Source organism: Vicugna pacos, chromosome 7 (assembly GCF_048564905.1).
Source record: "Vicugna pacos chromosome 7, VicPac4, whole genome shotgun sequence".
NCBI classification, from domain to species: Eukaryota; Metazoa; Chordata; class Mammalia; order Artiodactyla; family Camelidae; genus Vicugna; species Vicugna pacos.
The window spans coordinates 63,545,843-63,561,954 of record NC_132993.1 but is presented as its reverse complement, the minus strand read 5'-3'; the positions used below and the strand labels follow the sequence as shown (position 1 = coordinate 63,561,954).

Genomic DNA, 16,112 nt, shown 5'->3' with positions numbered 1-16,112 from the left:
ACATAACTAGTTATACATTTATGTGGTATATCTAAGTCTTGGATGTCTATTTAAATGTCCCATTTAGATAAATATAGGTATTTTAATTTATTGGATATATAGTATACATATAGAAAAGTACACATATCATAACTGTCCAGTTTACAAATGAGCACTCTCATATAACCAGCACCCAAAGCAAGACAAGGAACATCACCCAGACTCCAAAAGGACCTCCTTTGTGCTCCTTCCGCTCCGATTTCTACTCCCTCTAAGGGTAGCTACTAGCCTCACTTCTATCAACAGAGATTAATTATACCTGTTTTGCTCTAAATTTGAATGAAATTATACAGTGTATGTCCTTTTGTGACTAGCTACCTTCATATAATACCATTTTTGTAAAATTTATCTATATTGTTGCAATTTGTTCATTCATTGCTGTATAGGATCCCACTGGATGAACACTACAATTTATCATTCTACTGTTACTAGGTCTTTATATAGTTTCTGGTTTGGGGATATTATGAACAAAGCTGCTATAAATATCAAAAGCACATCACTTGGTAAACATATGCGTGCACTCGGGTCCATATGTAGGAGCAGAACTGCCGGGCGGTACAGTTTATGTATCTTCAGCTTTAGAAGATGCTGCCAAACAGTTTCCCTGAACAGTTGCGCCAATTTGCACTTCCCCCAGCACTAGAGGTAAGTTAGTATGAATGTTTTGAAGAATTCTAACTGATGTTTGCTAAAGTTTAAAGGGTGGTGCCGAGTGAGGAAGAGTGAAGAGCAAGCCTAATGGAAAGGACTCCACCATATGACCTTGTAGGGGAAGGACAGGGTCGGAGAAACAAGCCTGGTGGAGGAAGCAGTCGCATTCAAGGTCATTTGGTTGGTAGAAGTCTCCGTGGATATTTATAACCCACTCTGTTTTCTTCTGTAGCTCGTGACATGGCCCTAGAAAAATCACCCCAGGGCTTTCTCCCTTTTCCCTTCAGTCCATGTGGCACATGCTCAAAGGCCCCTCAGGAGACTTGGGGATGCCCTCCCTCTTCACATGGCTGCCCTTGCTGGGGTGCACGTATACTTAACACTGATGTCTGGCCCCTGTGAGGCTAGGGGAACAAAAGATGGGAAGCAAAGAAGAGGCAAAGAGAAATCAGAGAGAGCAGAATAAAAATCTGAGTTGAGTCCAGTTATCTGATTGCATAACTTAAAGCAAATCACTCAAATTCTCTCAGGGCTTTGGTTTCCTCGGCTGCAAAAAAACGAAAGCAACCATTCTTAACTCATTAGGTTTACCTGAGGACCAAGTGAATTAAAAGAATATATGTGGACTATACTTTAATAAAAACAACAACAAAAACAACAACAAAGCATATATGTGGAAACTTTAAAGAGCAAACACCGGCTACCTTTTTTAGAGGATATTATTATTAATAATCAAATTGTCATTTAAGTAGAAATGTATCTCCAAGAAGTGATATTGGTTCCATTTTCCTATTCAAATTATAACATTTGCATTAATAGAATAAGAATTAAGCCTTCTCAGTAATGTTAACAGGAGTGACAGAGAGGAACGTCTGAAATGATGGCATTTACCCGAGACTACTCAGAATTAATTGGGTTCAGTCATCCTCCAGACTCCCCCTCAGCAACAATAGATGCTACACAGCAACAGAATATCTTCAAAATTGTGAGGGAAAATAAATATTAACTTAGAATAATATACCAAGCTTGATTATCATTCAAGTGTGAGGTGGAATTAAGAAAGGCGTTTTCAAAAAAAAAAAAAAAAAAAAGAAAGGCATTTTCAGAAAAGCAATAATTGAGGGAGTTTACCAAATTTAGACCTTTGCCAAGCCAAGATAGCTATTAATGAATTTAATTCAAGAAATAGATTTGAAGCCCAAAGTCAAAATGCAAGAGGTTGGGGAGGATATAGCTCAGTGGTAGAGCGCATGCACTTAGCATGTACGATGTCCTGAGTTCAATCCCCAGTACCTCCATTAAATAAATACATAAGTAAATAAAAATAAGCCTAATTGCTTCCTCTCCAGAAAAAATTTTTTTTAATTCAAGAGGGAATGATGAGCAAAAAAATCTGCAAACATGGTTGTAAATCTAAAGAAGTACTGTTTAAAAAATCAGGTATTTGTTCAAACAACAAGCAACTAAAATTCGAGATGACAGTAACAAAGACAAAAGAATATGGGAGAGGGTGAAATTATAAACTCTAATCTCATTCTGTTTTTCAAGAGGAAGAGACAGAGGCTCATTTTAGACATTAAGCAAGTATGCCTTTTAAAATTTGAGAGTAACACTCAAAGAATAGGAAAAAATGTGTACTTCAAAACAAGTACATGCAAAAGAGAGAATTAAAGAATTCTGGGGTGATCTAGTAAGAAGCAGGAAGGAAAAAAAAATATATATAAGCTAAGGAAAAACAAGATATAGTAGGAAAACTCTAAATATATTAGTATAAATGTAGACAGATAAAACTAGTTTGTTCAAAGGTAGAGATCAGATTATTTTTAAACACAACCTATTATGTGCTGTCTGTAAGAGATGTTAATAAAACATGATAATGCGTAAAGGTTGAAAGGGATGGGAAAAGATAAAACAGGTAAAGAATAATATTGCTGGAGAAGCAATATTAAGGCACAAAAGCATTATTTGGAATAAAGAAAGTCATGAATTAATGATTGAAGAGCAATTCACAGGGAAGTGATAGCAACACTGAATCTGTATGTTCCAAGCAAAACAGTCTACCAACACATAAAATAAATTTGACAAATCTCTTTTAATGGGAAATATTTTTGCATGCCTCTTTCATAAACTGATCAAACAGTAACAATTGATAAATTCATAGACATTTTGAACAACACAAGTAACGGGCCTGCTTTAAAGGAAACCTCTATAGAGGAAGCTTGTATTCCTCACATAGAGAATTCACATTCTCTTCAGGTACACACTGAAAATACTGACCACAAAAGAAGTCCTAAGAAACACCAAAGAATTGATAACAAAGATCACATTCTCTTTCTATAATGCAATTATATCAGGCACCAATAACAAAAAAAGAGTCCCCAAAACCTCATATATTTGGAAATGAAAATAACCTTATAAATATTCATGAATCAGAGAAGAAATAATAATGGAACTTATGAAATATTTAGAACTGAATGACCACAAATCACTACCTAGAAAAACTTGTGGGCTGCCAGCATGGCCTTAAATTTACATTTATTAAAACAATGTGGTAGCCGCAATGATAAAGCTAGGCACGGTTACTGTGGTGAAGAAGATCCAAGAAGTTTTTTAAGGAGAATGTCTGATCTGAGAATTAAAAGATAGGAAAGAAGAAGAGTTAGAGTAGGAGCCTGGAGGAGAACATTCTTGAGAAAAGTATTTGTGGTAAATTACACTAAGAAGGAGCTCTTATGCTTAAAAATAGTTACACTGGATTGGTTGGAGCTTTGTTTTAGACAATCCTTCTGAGTTTTTGTTATATAAAAAATTCCTTTAAAGTTAAAAGAGAAAATGATTAAAGTAATAAACCTATAATTGGATTGGCTGTTTATAGCACAAAATAATTGGTTTGAAAGTTACAAGGAATTTGGAGCAGTTTCATACACCATTAACTGGTAATCCCTGAACCAGCATTAGGAAATGGTCCCTGGAAAAAGATACTGTGAAGGAATCAGGATAATTGACACCAAAACTATATCTTGGGTTTCCAACTCTTGCACAGGAAGAACAGCTTTTATTAGACTAATGCTTCTGCAGATATCTGTATGAAATTTAAAAAAGAACTGTTAGAAGGTACTGGACAGTGATCAGAAGTAGGCAGAAACAGGGAAGCATCGGCCCATGAAAGAAGGGAGTTTGTGCCCTGCAGAGATTCCCAGGCTGCATGCTACACAGGGTACTAGAACTTAATCAAAAAGCCCCACAGTCTTTCTGGCCTGGAGGGATAGAGAACAGAGTGTGAGAGAGACAGAATGGCTGGAAATTGAGGGTGGGGATCCCAGAAAAGAGGAAACTGTGGTGAAGGAGGGGGCTGAACTCTGCATATTAACTCCCATCAACATCATAATTGACTTCTGAGCAGTACAGGTATGAGTGGGTTTCCAAATATCCCAAGGAGAAAACCACGTCTAGGCGAGAAAACCACGTCTAGGCGGCGGAGACAGCTGAGGAAAGACTGCTGCTGCTGAAACCACAGGGACAATTGTTTGTAGTTTGACTCTTGACAAGTTAGAAGAGCTTGGTATAAACTCTTTAGACTTGCCATCGAAACACCAGAGAGACCTTAAGAGTAAAGTCCATATAACAGAATTAATGGGTTCACCCTAGAAATAAGGGGAAATGGAAATAGATCCAGTAAAGCATAAGCAAGACTCTAGAAGTTCACAGTGATCTGTTAGCAATTTGACTGCTTGCTGCAACAAAATGTGACACTCTTCCGGATAAGGTCACAGGATACTGAGTCTCTACAATGTCTCATTTCAATAATTAAAAGTTACCAGACATGCAGAAAAATTAGTTATTGTGACACACAGCCAAGAGAAAAATCAATCAGTAAAACAGACTGACAAGTGGCCAGATACTGGATTTCCAGGAGAGATTTAAAGACTGAAAAGGAATCAGATGGAAATCCTAATACTGAAAAATATATTATCTGACATTTAAAAAATAAAATGTATGTATAGGTATAACTGAATCGCTTTGCTGTACACCTGAAACTAACATTGTAAATCAACTACACTTCAATAAAAAAATAAAAAATGATTAAATGGCACTAATAGCTTATAGAGAAAACATTTTTAAAAAGTTAGGAAACTTAAAGGCAGATCATAGAAATTATCCAGACTGAAATGCAAAGAGAAAAAAGATTGGGAAGAGAATTAACATGTGGTTAGGTGACCTCATATAGGTATAAATTGATTTCCAGAAGGGAAAGAGAAAAAATAGAGAGAAAAAAGTATTTTAAGAAATAACGGTTCAATATTTTTTTTAAATGGTTCAATATTTTTAAAGCTGATTGGAAAAAAAAAACCAGTATCCCGTGGATGAAGGCCGTTGAAAGTGCCCCAGTAGATAAATACTAAGAACCCCAGCAGGATAGTTACTAAGATACCCTCATATAGGAATAAGTTGCCGAAAACCAATGATAAAGAAAAAAAAATCTTAGCACAGTCAGGGAAAAAGATGCATTAAATACAGGGGATGCTGATTATAATAACTATTGACTTCAGAAGCAGTGGAAGCCAGAGACGATGGAATGACATCTTTTAAAACTCCTCATCTAGAATTTCATATATAGTGAAATAGCTTTAAAAATTAAAGTGAAATAAAGACATTTTTAGATAAAAGCCAAGAACATTTACACCAGCGGACCAGACTATCAAAAAATGCTAAAGGTTCTGAATGTCTAAATTTTAAAAATTTTAAATCTAAATGCTAAAAATTATTTGAAGGGGAAATGATATAAATGGGAAATTCAGATCTACAGGAAGAAAGGATGCATAATAGCAATGGTAAATGTGTGGTAATTATAAAATACCAATTTTCCTTTTTAAAAAATCTTTATAAGTCAGCTGATAGGTAAGCAAACAGTTTATTTTGGAGAGTTATAACATATGTAGCAGTAAAACATTTGAAAACAATAGCACAAAAAAGGGCCAGAGTATAAACAGAATTGTACTGTTGCAAGTAGTAGAATGTTAATTCGACATAGACTGTGACAGGTTAAGGATATATACTGCAATTTCCAGGAAAAGATATAAAGAAGTATAAATAAAGGGCCAACAGAGAAGATGAAATAAAATACTACAAACTGATTATCTCACACACACACACACACACACACACACACACACACACAAACACAGGAAAGAAGAAACAAAAGAACAGAGGGGGCAAATGAAAAATAGAAAGATGATGGACTTAAATCCAATTATATCAATAATTAGATGAAATGTGAATGAATTAAACACTCCAATTAGAAGTCAAAGACTGTCAGACTGGGAAAAGGAGGGTGCTTTAAATATAAAGACACTGGTTAAAAGTTAAAGGATGAAAAAAGATATATCATGTGCAGAACAAGTATAAGAAAGGTGGTATAGCCACATTAATATCAGACAAAGCTGACTTCAAGACAGAAGTATCACCGGAAGTAAAGAAGGTCATTTCATAGTGATAAAAGGAACCAATTCATCCAGAGACTCCATAATGGTAAATGTGTATACATCTATTGATTAAACTGCATATAAAATTGAGTTGAGTCGAAAAGCTGTCCTTTTCATAGTATTTAGCTCTCACTAGAGAAAGCAGTGCACTAGACCCCTTGAGGAGAAGGTGCAGCACAGAAGCAGACCTGGTGCATGTGAAATAACCCAGGCTTAGGTAAAATGAGAGATCTGGGACCCATCCTGCCTCCTCCACTGCTCCTCAAATGTGTGATCTTGGGCAGTCCCTCTGCATGGGCCTGGCACACTAAGTTCTCAGCAAGTGTTAGCTGTCCTTAAAGAGAAAAGAAGATGGAAAAGTCTACAGCCATCATTCCCAGATTTTGTTTCCTCTTTAAGCATTAGAGTTGTTTGTTTCTTTTTTTTCAAACAACAGCCTATAGGTCAAATCCATAAAAATGAAACTCTTGTAGTGGGGTGGTACAGTGTCCTAGCCATGTGTATTGAGTATTCCCATGATGAGAATGTTTCTGGACCCTACCCTATCCCCTTAGCAATACTCACTATTCCCTAGAATTTCAGGGAGCACTGTTTGAGAAAATTGTTTGCAGCATGGTCATAGAAAATCTTTGTGAAGGTAACCAGACTCCACTGAGTCAGAGCAGAAAGGTATTTACAGCCTTGTTACTCAAAGTATAGTCCAAGGACCAGCAGCACCACCTGAATCCAAGGCCCTACTGAGTCAGAATCTATATTTTGACAGGATTCTCTGCTGATCTGTGTGCACATTAGCATTTGAGAAGCCCTAGCTCAGTGAGAGGGGAGGGGGAGAAAGCATCACAAAATGTAGGGCATAGCAAAAGAGCGCAACTAAATTTTGCCAAAGCTGCATCTCATTAATTCTCTTTAGACGTTCAATAATTTGTGTAATATTATTAGCATTTTTTCAGATTTCTTTAGGGAGTATAAGTTTATAAAAAGGATAATATATTCTACTTTTGTTTTCTCTTTGACCCTTCAGACCACTTTTGAATTTCTAAAGTGTCTTTTGATTATGCCAACAACTTCACATGAGGATTAGTACATTGTAATTATTTTGTTGAAAAAGACAAACTTTCCAGCCACAAACAGAAATTCATAATTACCTGACGTTATAACATGAGCTGTTAATGGGATATTAGCTATTTGAGTTAAAAGGTACTGCACACAAATAATTAAACAGGGAAAGAACACTTGGGCAAGAATCTCTACTCCTTTTGCACCAAAGTGACTGCGTCTCTCCATCTAGATGCTGGCATTCTTTTTGTAAATGATTGATTTTCCCACATCTGAATACTGATAAATCTATAACCAGCTCTGATGTTAATATTGTGCTGGGATGAAAAACAGAATAATAATGACCCAGCAGGGGTTACAACATTGAAAGAGAAATAGAGAATTCAGCATATGGAAAGAGGATTTATTATCTATTTCTTTGTGATCTGACCTGGAGTCCAGAAATTTTGGTATCCTTCCAGTTTGCTCCTTCATCTATGAAGTTTAGGTTAGTAATTTTCAAACTATTTTATAGCTATGGAACCCTTTGGGCAAAGGAAATGGTAAAGGCAGCCTGTCTGTGAAAGAAATAAAAAAGGGACAGCTTGGGAGTTGGAGAACCAGGTTTCAAACTCCTGGGCAAGTTGCTCTCTCAAGCATTGTCTAGCTCAGAAAATGGGGCAGCACAGAAAGCAGTGCTAGAAAATCAATGGGTTGACACCAACGTGTGTTCACCTAAATAATTTTATACTTACTCTTGATAAAAAATAATTTACAAATTATATTGCTGAGGGGGATCTCTGTTAGGGTAAATGGGACATGGCATTCCCTGGGTTGGCATCAAGTGTATCAAATCCCATCAGTTCTTTCTGAGCAATACATTTCCCATTCATTCCCTTCTTGCAGCTCCACCAGCCACCATCCTAACTCAGGCAAGCATAACTCCTGCCTGGACAATTATGACAGCCTCCCAAAGGGCTTCCTCCATCTCCAATCCTTTGGGGAGAAAGCCAAGGCTTACACACACCAAACATGCAAGAGATCCTGCAATTTGCTCCTGGCTTTGTTACAAAGCCCTCCTGCCAATGAAGAGCAGAGTCCAAAATCCCTTGCCTGGAATGAAGAATTCTCTATGTAGCCTCTACTGAGCCTTCTATTTCTCATGTTCCCGTTGGTGAGCCCCATTATTTAGTCAATGGAAACTACTCTCTTTAATTCACACGCCATGCAGTGCCTTTCTCTTATTACTCTCTCTGTCTATTATGTCTTATTCATCCTCTTTATATGTCTAAATAACACCCACCTTTCTAAGACTCAGCTCAAATGCTACTTCCTCAACTCCTGCCTGAGTCTCTCTGTCCTTCCCAAAGTCCTTCTCATCCCTGTTCCCCAAGCTAGTAATCACCCTGTTACTTAATATTATCTATTGACCCCACTCTGAGCACTTATCCTATTCCAATTTGAGTTATAGCTCTATACATTTAGCTCCTGTTATTTTATTATTGGTTTTCCATTGTCTCTCCTATTGGCTATTTAGAACATAAACTGTGTCTTATTTAATTCTAAATCCCTCATGGTGTCTAACACATGCCAGATACATAGCAGATATCTGATGCACAAAATATGATCTATCTTTCATAATAAGATTATTGTCTCCCTGAGAAAATCTGTTACAAAAACAATTGTTTCAATGGGAAAAGGGGGTTATGACTATGAAATTTAAGGTCATAACATATTCTTTTTCCTATATAAATTTCAAGAAGAAGACTTTAATAGCTCTAAATGTATTTTGTTACTGCAAGTAGGTATAATATATTGGGTAAAATAACTCATCAAAACAACCTAAATGCTTCTTCACCTCCCTTTAATCCACCCATTAGGAGTTTCTTGATCTTTGTCACCCTTAATCCTAAACTTGTGTTTTTACTTACAGTACAGTTCCCAACTAATCACAGTGAATCAAACCTAGGGAGGGTAATTGAAAGACCAGAATGCAACAGAGAAGTCATTTCCCCAAATTACTTATGAGTCTTTGCTTTGTACAGGGAAATATGAATGATGATGCCATTGTCCCCTGTAAGAAATGCTGAAAAGAGGAGAATGTTTCTTCCCCACTCACCTTACCTCCCATAGTTCCACTGGCATTCTGCCCTCTCTTCCCTTCAGGATTGTTGAGGACCTTTCCTCACTCACCGAATTCCCTTCTCCCCATAGAAGGAAGAGTGATCTGATTGGTCAGGACCCATGTCACAGCAGGAGGCAGAATCTCAGCACTGGAGCTCACAGCTCCTTTCCGCTCCCAGGTCCACGGCTGACTGGGTAAGCAGATTTAGAGCCTGCTCCAGTCTGAGACCACCAGTCAAGTAAACCCTATGGCCTGGATTCAAGAGAGTATTAGGATGATTCCATGTTGGCCTCAGCCCAAACTCTGTTCTCTAATCCAGATATTTCCAGACCCTGCATTTGGAGGAAGGTTGGGCATTTTCTCTGCCAGGTGCAAAGTCTACACTTGCTTCACTTTGGTTTTTACCTTTACAATTATTCTCTGTCAGTCTGAACATAGAAAAGGGGAGGGGTGAGTCTTGGGTTTCTCTAACCTCTGACACAAAAACTTTTCCTGCATTTGTAAAATGCTCTGTGTGTGTGTATGTGTGTGTGTATATATATACACACAAAACAAGGCATGTTTACTCACTTGATTCTCATGGTCCTGAGAGATACATTAGGATCTTCCCAGTTTTGCCCATGATCTTTTCAGTGGTAGAGGATCCAAGTCCCCTGACACCAGAAAAATGTTCTCTATACTTCATCCTGAAATTGGCCCTTGGCAGTGACTTGAGCAAAATTCCTTCTATTCTGTTTCCTGTGAGCTAGGGCTAGAAATTCTCGTCAGCAACACTCTCAAGCAGCACTTCCCTATAAATTGGGGGACAAAGTGCAGAAACAGAGGAAGATGCCTATGAAATGAACTTGAGAGGAAGTGACAGGAAAAAGGGATGTGACTTGGAAGTGATTAGCTTGGAAATCCAGCAGCTGTGGCAGAAATGCTGGAGAAGAAAGAGGGTTCAGAAGAGCAAGTCTTCATTCCCTTGGTCCTCTGACTTTCAGGAGAGGCTCGTTGTGAAATCTGTCATACACTCTAGTATATGCTCTGATAGTGAGGGGGAGTTGAGACACCTGGAGAACTGGGAGACCATCTGATTCCACCTACTGATACTGCAAAGCAGTTAAATATCATTAATGATCCTTAATTGAATAAGAACAAAACTATCTCCTATTCCCTTGATCTTTCCCATTCAAGCTAACGCGTACTGCTGGGGTTATCCAAGACACAGAGATGGACAAACTGCTAGAGCCAGTTTTTCTGTTCGCTTTCCAAAGGCAAAGAGAACCTTTCTGAAATTGCTGCCAGCACCCTGAATTTAAACCTTCACCATTGGGTGCCACTCATGTAATCTGTAGACAAGGCCCCAAAGTAGAAGTATATCAATGAGCATACTATTTTTAAAGATTGGGCTCTCAAGCTCTGGCCCCTGCCTTCTTGGTAGGACCACTTGGCACGTTTGCCCTGGATCTGGCCAGGCTATCATGTACCTATATGGTTTTACTGGGTTGCTTCAGTATAGATTTCTCATATACACCTTAAGGACAAAGAAAAGGGAAGGAAAATTTATTGAGCATATATCATTTTTCAGGCAGGATGTCAGGTAATTTATAAAAGTTATCACATTTACTATCACCCTTTACAGGAAGCCAAGGTGTTAAGTGGCATCTCATATTTATGAAATCATTCATAGTTTATAATCCATATAAATCATTTCATCTAGTCTTCATAATGGTCCTGTTGTGGTCCTCTTATGAGGATGGCATGATCCTTACTTTATAAATGGAAAAGTTGAGACTCAGAGAGGTTGACCAATATGCCCAGGCCACAAGGAGAGTTTTGGGAGAGCTAACACTTGTATCCAGATCAGTATACACTCCTCCAAAGCCACAGAGGCCTGACTTCCATGTATGACCTATTCTGAAAGCATGAAAAGAATGTAGGCCTCAGAATCATCTAGGTGTGGGTTTAAATCTTGGCTCTAGTACATTCTAGCTGAGTTCTTGATCAAATCTCCTAACCCCATAGAGCTCCAGTTTCTTCATCTAAAATGGGGAGCAGAGGGGGAAGTAGTACCTATCTCATAAAACTGCTAAACCATTTAAATGAGATTAATTATACTATGTGCTTGAAGCTTAATTTTTTTTTACAAATGCTAATTTCCTCTTCTGTTAATCTTCTAGATCAAGTAATCACCAATATTGTGGTTAAGTAAGAGAAAGTCTAGAATCAGAATCTGGGAGTATCTAATCAGAAATGTGAGCACATTTATCAAAAGGAAGAATACCTTTCAAAAGTTGAAAGCCATGATTCTAAAATTTATTAATCTTAAAGAATGTGAGCCAACATTTTATTGTGTACTTTCTTCATGAAGAGCACCATACGAGGTGCTGCAGGGGATAGAAAGACATGGTCCTGCCTTCAGAGTGAGCTTTGGTCTACTATGAACATCTATTCTCCCTCCAAGGACCACTGTGAAATGAGAATCAAGCTCAGATTCTAGGTTATTTCTCACATCCCTAAGCAGTCTCTCCATCCTCGTGTGGTTTTGTAAGGAGTTTGCCTGCACATAAAGGGTTAAACAATAAAGACTATAGTTTAAAGGGTATAAGAAGCTTTTTAAATTGTCTACCAGTAACACCCTTGATAATCCCTTAGAACATACCTGGAACTAGGTTTGCTGGGTCTCTCTCTCTGCTCTTGTCTTATAGTCTTGGAAGTCAGCCATGCCTAATTGCTCTGACATGTTTTTTTCATTAGTGGGTCATGAAGCCAATTTAGTAGGTCTTGACCAGAATTTTTTAAATTAAAAAGACTTCACTAGATTAAAAAACATCAAAATGCATTGTACTTATCCTTACTACAGTTTGGGGATTTTTTCCCCCATGAAACATTAGCCTGGGTAAGATGTTTTTTAGTGAGTGGCCTCAAAAGTCTTCAAAAAACATGTTCTTAAGAAACAAGGTCTTACATTGTAAGTGCCAAGAGTGCTCATGGAACAAGTGGCAAGGGTTAGACTTTAGGTTTAAGTCTAGCACTTTAGAGGTTATTTTCTTCTAGACATTCTCACCATATATATGTATATATGTAACTGCCATTAGACAAATGGCTTTCTCTTCTGTTATGGCTGCATGAGCCAACGAGCAGATTCCACCCCAACCTATGTTGTTTTCATCTCTACCATCACCACCACCACACCTCTTCCTCCTATTTTCCATAGGAGAATCTCTGTGGCAGAGTCCCCAGATCTAGTCCCTTACAAGCTGAAGTATCCCTGCTGTTATCCTCTATATCTCCTAAAAACGAGTACATGATCCATCCAGTCCACCACCAGAAATAACCCAATCTTACTCATAGTTGCCCAGAAATCCCTAGAGAGCCCAAAGGATAGGGCAGATTTTTGTTGTCATTGTTGTTCTCAAGCCACCTACTGCTGTGTTGTCCCTGCCTTGCACGCATGCTGGGAATACCCTCTCCCTTGAGATTCTCTCCTTCAATCATTTCCACCCATTTCTCCTTGGGGAGCTCAGCTTCATTCTGCCATCACTCCCTATATTCAAACTAGCTAGTCCCACTTCAAGTTACCACCACTCAGATCCAAATGAGCAGAGTCTTTTCACTTGGATCTCCCAGTTCTTGAGGGTGGAGTTCTTTTAAGACTAAAACTTTTGTCTGGCTGATACCACTCATCCTCAAGACATAACTCTAATGCATTGTGATTGATCAAAAGGGACAACAATGAGAAGGGACAAAGGGGATAAAGTGGCTAGAGCATTCCATCCTAATGTACTGGTTTTATCTCACGAGACTGAGGTCTCTGCACCACAGGAGGTCTCCACATTGCAAGTCTATGAGCTGAAATTGATATTTCAAAGAACATATGCTTTTATCCTACCTAATATGTTTGAATCAAAGGGTACTTAAAATATAGGTGCACATTTGTCCCTCCCCACTGTCCTATAGTTCTATAAGCATTCAGAGAAGGAAGTGCTACTGAGAACTAGAATGATGACAGAAGGCTTTGTGGAAAAGATAAGGCTTAAACTGAACCTGGAAAGGTGGGAAGAATTTGGAGACTTGAAGAAATGTAGATAGGACTTTGTGCACCAACAAACACAGCAGAAAGGAATCAGAAGACTATGTGTAAGTGAGTGGACCAGGCTGGTGAGATGGAGAGTTGGCTTGGAACTCTGTCAGGAGGTAGAATGAAAATATGGTTTAAGACCAGACCCTCAATGGAAACACCTGAATGCCAGGAAGAGAGGTTCGAAGGTTTTTGAGCAAATGAAAATGTCATTTTAGGGATTTACAGAACAGGATTTGGTGCAGAGTCATCCAGCAATGGTGGATCATATGAGGAATCACGGCAGTAATACTGGTTTGAGGCAACCAGGACCCCAGCTAGAGTGAAGCAGTGAGAAGTGAAAGGGAAGCATAGACATGAGGGCTGTTACAGGGCAGTGCGCCACTGACTTAGAGCAATCTAATCAGCAACATTTCATTATGCACTTGGTCTTGAACCAGTTAATTTGCCCTTCAGATGCATCTTTCCTGAATATGTAAACTCTCTCATTAAGATACAAGCCATATGCCTGCTTTGAAGCTAAGCTAGACCCCACCTAATGCTGGCCTTTACCTCTTTTTTCTCATTGGTAATCAGCTCACTGAAGCAGATGTTACTTCCTGACTCCAGAGATGCCAACAGCCTCAAAAAGAAATGGATTATAGAATTGGGGTCTGCACTCAGCACGATCCAAATATGGAAATCAAACCGAGCCCTTCTCAGGCTCCATGCTTGGGAAGGAGAATAAGAAAGAGCTTAACATTGGGCCTCAAAGGACACAGTGGTTACCAGAGCCATAGTGGGGCTGTTTATTTGTCTATGGAAGGTCTTGCCAGTAATAACAATTAATGCTAATGGCCTACTTACAATTTACCTTCATGGGTTAATTCAGCAAATACTTATTGGCTCCGTACCAGGCATTAAACAAGGCTTTGGGGATAAAAAGACACAAAAGGCAGAGTTCTTGCCTTTGATAAAGTTTCCAGCTGAGTAGAAGAGACAGACCTATAAACAAGTAAATAACATTACAATGGCGTGTTCTGCTTTCTGCACCAAAAATTGTATGATCTGATGCTGGAGAGAGAGATAGTTTGGGATGAAAGTCTTCCCACCGCATACTTTTCAATAATCACTTGGAAGGTCAAGAAGCCACATATAAACACCTAACACTAAACCTTTTATTTGGATAAAAGCAAAAAAGAAACCTAAAATCAACAAGTCCTGAGTAAAACTCGGGAGTTTGCCCCACAATTATTTTGCCTTTCCCCTGGGCCTTTATTTAACACCAGTTGTGGTTATGCTGTCTGACCTTCTTTTATAGAAGCCTTGAACTTCATAATGTGGAAGGCCCCATCTATTCCCAGTCCCTAGAGTGAGTCAGACTACTGGTGCTTAGCAGGGGAGAATTCCAACCAAGAGCATTAGGGAGAGTAGGAACTGGAAGGAAGACAGCCAAAGCCCTTAGTGAAATCCTTCTCCATGAGTTGCAGAACTAGAGTCTAGTGAGGTTTTGGCCTAGGGAGTTTAGAAAAAATGAAAACCTTGTTGGTGAACATTTAATCTTCTCCATGAATTATAATCATTTCTTACCAGACAGATGTCTGTCCCTCATAGGTACTGCTTCCCGGTGAAAACAGAAGTCATCTCAGAGAAAGGTCAACCCAGCATCACCAAGCAAAGAACAGATTTTGCCACTAGTCATTTAATTCACATGTTTCTATAATAAACTGTTGGTCTTTGCCAAAAATTAGAACCATATATGATTATGAGTCTTTGCTTTTCTTTTTATTTCATAGTCTTTTTTTTTTTTCACTTTAAATGAGGTGGTTTCTCGTGGCAAGGGAAATACAAGGTTGAGCTCGGAGAGGGCTGACAAAAAAATGTTGATTAGAAATAAATGCTGTAATTGTATTGGCTTTAAGGGTTATTTCAAACTTTAGGAAGAAAGTATTTTTTAATAGAATTTGTAGATAGCATGTCTCTAAATAGTTTCAGGCTAGTTTCCTCGGAAATTATACTGCCTCCTTTCTCCTACTCATATTCTTGTTAAGTTTAGCTTAATAGTAATGTGAGAGGCCAAAAAAGCTTTTAAAGCTGATTTCCTTCAGTTTGTAATTCCTTGCCAGGAACTGGAGAACTGATTGGCCATGCCCTCTGCAGTCCCTTGGCTATTTGTGAGAGTATAAAACAAAACAAAGTGCACATGTTCACACACACACACACATACACACAGCTCAATGTGAGACAGAACCACAGAAAATTAACTTAATGTCACTAAAACTGGAAGTGGTTTTACAGAAGAGAGGCAATAAGTCCCATCAGTAGATTGTTTTCTTGGCCTCAAACGGAGGTACCTGCTAATCAACAGCACTTGACGGAGAGGTAAGTCATATTTATCATTTGTGTGTGGTGGAGAGAAGTCCTGGGTCTCCTGTTAGTCAAGGACAAGCCAAAGTCTGTTCATGAGGCTGGAAATGCCGAGGTGAAATCACAGGGCTTTTGGTGTTCTTTGCTTTCAAGTGAATAGAAAAAAACTCAACAACTGTTTCACTCCACTGTAGTCCCTCAAACACCCACTCATCCCCAAAATCACTTAGAGGGGTGCACAACAAAGTAGTCAGTGAATCATTCACTTCCAGTGCCGAGGTGACCTTCTGCAGATCTCAGGTGATTACTCACATTGAGTAAAGGCAAAACACCACAGTTCCTCTTCTTGCTGATTTGTAAATTTTTCTCT

General features: G+C 38.5%; 1 protein-coding gene across 6 annotated transcripts in view; it reads right to left on the bottom strand.

The window, feature by feature from the left end:
- Nucleotides 1–16,112, bottom strand: part of MTERF1 (mitochondrial transcription termination factor 1) — a 415,935-nt gene that overhangs the window by 105,150 nt on the left and 294,673 nt on the right. The window lies entirely within an intron of this gene.